Here is a 4,302-nt window from a genome sequence, read left to right on the forward strand (position 1 = left end):
CTGCATCAGGGGAGCCTTAAGACATGTGTTCAGGTGCCTGATGAAAAATACTGAGGTTTGGTTGAAGCAGAAGGGTCCAACAGGAGAAGTAAAAATGACTGAAGCCATTTCGTCTCACCACAAGTTTTGAACAGTCATAACTTCTACAACATATCTGCGCCAAACATATCGTGCTTGTTGAGTCATAGTCTGAAGGGTCCTGTAGGGGTCATTTGCATCAACCCTACAGCGCCAACTAGTGGCAATAGAAAGTCACTCATTTTTTCAAATATATGTCCAGTTCTTTTCAGGTTGGTCATTGTAGTTTCAAGACCTTTTAAAATACTTATTTTACGGCCCATGTCCACATGTCTCTGTCTGTTGCTGTGATGACCCTTTATTCGCTCCATTTTTGTAGTCCTCTGTCCAATAGGGGTTTTTATCTCTTAGGTGTGTGAATGTAAAGAGGCAACTTTCGCGCATGTTAGGTTCTAATGAGATGATTAGAGAGGACGATCTGCCACCACCCTGACCTGCACACTGTCCGAGTTGCATGACGTCCGAGTTGCGCTAGATTGCGAGGGCCCGTTCAGTCCTGCTTGCAGGCCTAATTTTTATATTAAAACCCCTCTTCATATTTTCGTTTTCATAAAATTTGTACAATTTTCAATCAAAAGTAGAGTTAATAATAAGAAGAATAAAAATAACAATAATAAGAATTGAGTGACCAAACTATGAGTAATGCCAGTTCACTTTGCATTGTTGTTTAGCTGTGTGAGAATAGGGCCTCATTACTACAGACTGAAGTGCTTTTCTTTTTGTGAACATTATGTTTTTTTGAGAGATAGCGATATTATTTTTGTTGTGCTTTCACTAAATGATACTTCTGTTTGTTGTGAAGTTGCAGAAGCTTATGCCAATAAACGGCGCAGCCCAAAGAACGCCAGTGTCCACTCGCCTTTATAACAGATATAACACTGTGCATATCTTACCCAAAATACAACAAGAGACACATAATTGCCACTAAAAGAAAGCAAACTTACCGAAATATGTGTGGAGCACAAAGCAACAGCATAAACGTCTCACAACTACTAATTCTCCCACTATTAGAAGGAATAACATTAGTATGGAACGGCGCTGCGCTGCCCCCAAGCGGCCGGTGGCATTCTCTTCACTCTTAATGTCCATAAACGGCGTCACTGAAATCTATTTGAGGCAATGCGAGAGCGGCTCATTCAGTGCATGCGTTAATTGCGTCAGATATTTTAACGTGATTAATTTAAAAAATTAATCAACGCCCATTAATGCGATAATTTTGACAGCCCTAATATATGTATATATATATATATATATAACAGAAACGGAAGCAGTGGCAGTCAGATACCATTGTAATTCTTTTCAGGTCATTCATTGTCAGACAGAGGCAGTACGGCACAAAGTTACGCAAAAAAAAAAAGTTAAAAATATAAAAATGGCTTACTTCTTTGTCCTCTGAAAGACCATGCCAACCCAACATAATGTTTAAGCATATGAAACGTGAATGGATTCGCCGAGCTGGTGTTAAAATCCGCTCAAGTTGATTCGGTCTTCACATTTTTGCCTCCCGAGTTTTTGGTTTCCGGAAACGTATGAAGAAAACATCCTTCATGTGTCGTAATGTCTAGAGTCGTTTCTACAAGTTCCAAAAAAGCAATGCGTGATCGGCATGTTCGTTTTTGAAAGATTACTGGAGAAAAGTAGCACTAATTATGTTGGGTCTATGCGAGGGCGGGTCCCACTTCGGCTTTACTTCCGCTTTACGATGCGACGTCACGGTCTAAAAATAGCCTGCGTGCGGTATGCCATTGGTGCCCCTACGCACAGTCATGGTTGCACTTCCCATCATGCATTTGGGTTGAATGGCTGCAGTATCATTTACTGAAAGCTCAACAAATACACTAGATGGCAATATTTAGTCACAATATACAAAGTCACATTTATCCTTTAAGAATTACAAGTCTTTCTATCCGTGGATCCCTCTCACAGAAAGAATGTTAATAATGTAAATGCCATCTTGAGGATTTATTGTCATAATAAACAAATACAGTACTTATGTACTGTATGTTGAATGTATATATTAGTCCGAGTTTTATTCATTTTTTTCTTAATGCATTGCCAAAATGTATATGATCGGGAAAAATGATCGGGAATGATTGGAATTGAATCGGGAGCAAAAAAAAAAGCAATCGGATCGGGAAATATCGGGATCGGCAGATACTCAAACTAAAACGATCGGGATCGGATCGGGAGCAAAAAAACATGATCGGAACAATCCTAGTATAAATATATATATTTTTAAAATACTACTTTTGACAAAAGTGAAAGTGTCTTATACGTATCTCTTTCCAATGCTAAATCTGAATAAATACATTGTACACACACGCACAGCCCCAGGCGCACACACACACACACACACCTCGATATACTGTATATAAAAGTACAGTCCCTGACGAAAGTCTTGTCGCTTATCCATTTTGTCGAAACAATTGCGAATAACCTGACTTTTAATGGTTCAATTGGTTTCAGAAATGGCTCATATGAAAGCTATGACCCTCCCAAATGATGTTGAATGTACAAAAATATATTGGTTTCACAGAAAAAAGATTGATCATTTAATGAAGACATAAAGGTCAAATTTGGCAAGACAAAGGTTTTGTCGCCTACAGAAAGTAGTGTGAAAATTGCACAAAAATGTACTTCAAATACAAAAATATGTTACATAACATAAGCGAATTAAGTAGTGGTGCCGTGAGATCTAAATGTCATATTTTGTATGACTTCCATGGGCTTGAAGGAATGCGTCCATGCGGTTCGGCAAGGATTCAGACAATTTATTGATGAAGTCATCAGGAACATCAAAGAAAGCAGTCTTGCAAGCCTCCCAGAGTGTCAGGGACGCGGGCAGGCAGGCAGGTTGTGTGGACCCAATTGCAGGGAAACAAAAAGCGAGGCAGAAAGGGCGGTGCAAAAAATGATTTAATTAAGGCCGACAGAAAAAACAAAGTACAAACCAAAACTGAGGTGATCCCAAAAACACAGCAGCAAAGAAAACTCAGGTTACTAACAAAAGGCTGGGTATCAAAAAACTTACTTGGAACACGAGGGCTAGGATAGACATCGACTCTGGCACTGACATAGACAATGACGCAACAAGGAGTGACAAGAAACTGGGTCGTTATATACGCAGACAAGGGGTAACGAGATGAGGAACAGCTGGGTAACACAGGTGGATGCAGATTGCAGGATACACTGGGAAAACACACACAGGTGAGAGCAATGGGTAATCACAGGGACAAGTCACACAAGGAGAAACCAAACACAAAACCCAACACAGAGTTCATCAACATTCTTAGGTTTCGTCTTCCATGCTTCCTCTTTCATCCTTCCCCAGACATGCTCATTGGTGTTCATGTTTGGTGACTGGGCTGGCCAGTCCTGGAGGATCTTGATCTTCTTTGCCTTGAGGAACTTTATGGTAGAGATTGAAGTATGCAATGGAGCACCATCTTGCTGCAGGATTTGGATGTAACCCCAGACCATGATTTTGCCACCACCAAACTTCACTGTTTTCTGAGTGAATCTCGGATCCATGCGGGCTCCAGTAGGTCTCCTGCAATATTTGCGGCGACTGTGGTGTAATTTAATGGAAGATTCACCTGAAAAATCCACCTTTTGCCACTTTTCCAGCGTCCATCCTTTTGACAGGCTGTGGGCCTTGGCATATGCCACACGGTTTTTTAAATTATCTGCACCCTGAGAGATCTGCAGGCTGCCTCTTACATTCCTAACCATAAAAAGGGACGAATTGACATATGAGCCATTTCTGAAACCAATTGAATAATTAAAAGTCAGTTTATTCGCAATTGTTTCTACAAAATGGTTAAGCGACAAGACTTTTGTTAGGGACTGTACTTTTTCATTATGCATTCATTTACTTTTTTAAGTTTTGGCATTCTTGAGATTCCATACATATATACTTGTATCAAGTGTAGGGCCTGGATATCTTAGGTGTTAGGGCCTCCGCTCCTTCTTCCTGAGGCCTTCCTCAGGTGAGGGGAGTTGGGCTGATTACAGGTCAGACGGGTGGAGCGGCCACAGCTGAGAGGGGTTAACATCAGCCAGCTTTAAAAGCCCAGCAGACGCACCACCACGTCGCCCGATCGACTCGTCTGGTTCCACCGACCTGTTCTCTGCGCGCCCTTTGTTGGATTCCACGCCTGCCTCCTTCCGAGCTCCCTCGCCTTCACGCCGGCTCAGCCACCCTGAACAGAGCAAGCTACAACA

This window comes from Corythoichthys intestinalis, chromosome 6, assembly GCF_030265065.1.
Source record: "Corythoichthys intestinalis isolate RoL2023-P3 chromosome 6, ASM3026506v1, whole genome shotgun sequence".
NCBI classification, from domain to species: domain Eukaryota; kingdom Metazoa; phylum Chordata; class Actinopteri; order Syngnathiformes; family Syngnathidae; genus Corythoichthys; species Corythoichthys intestinalis.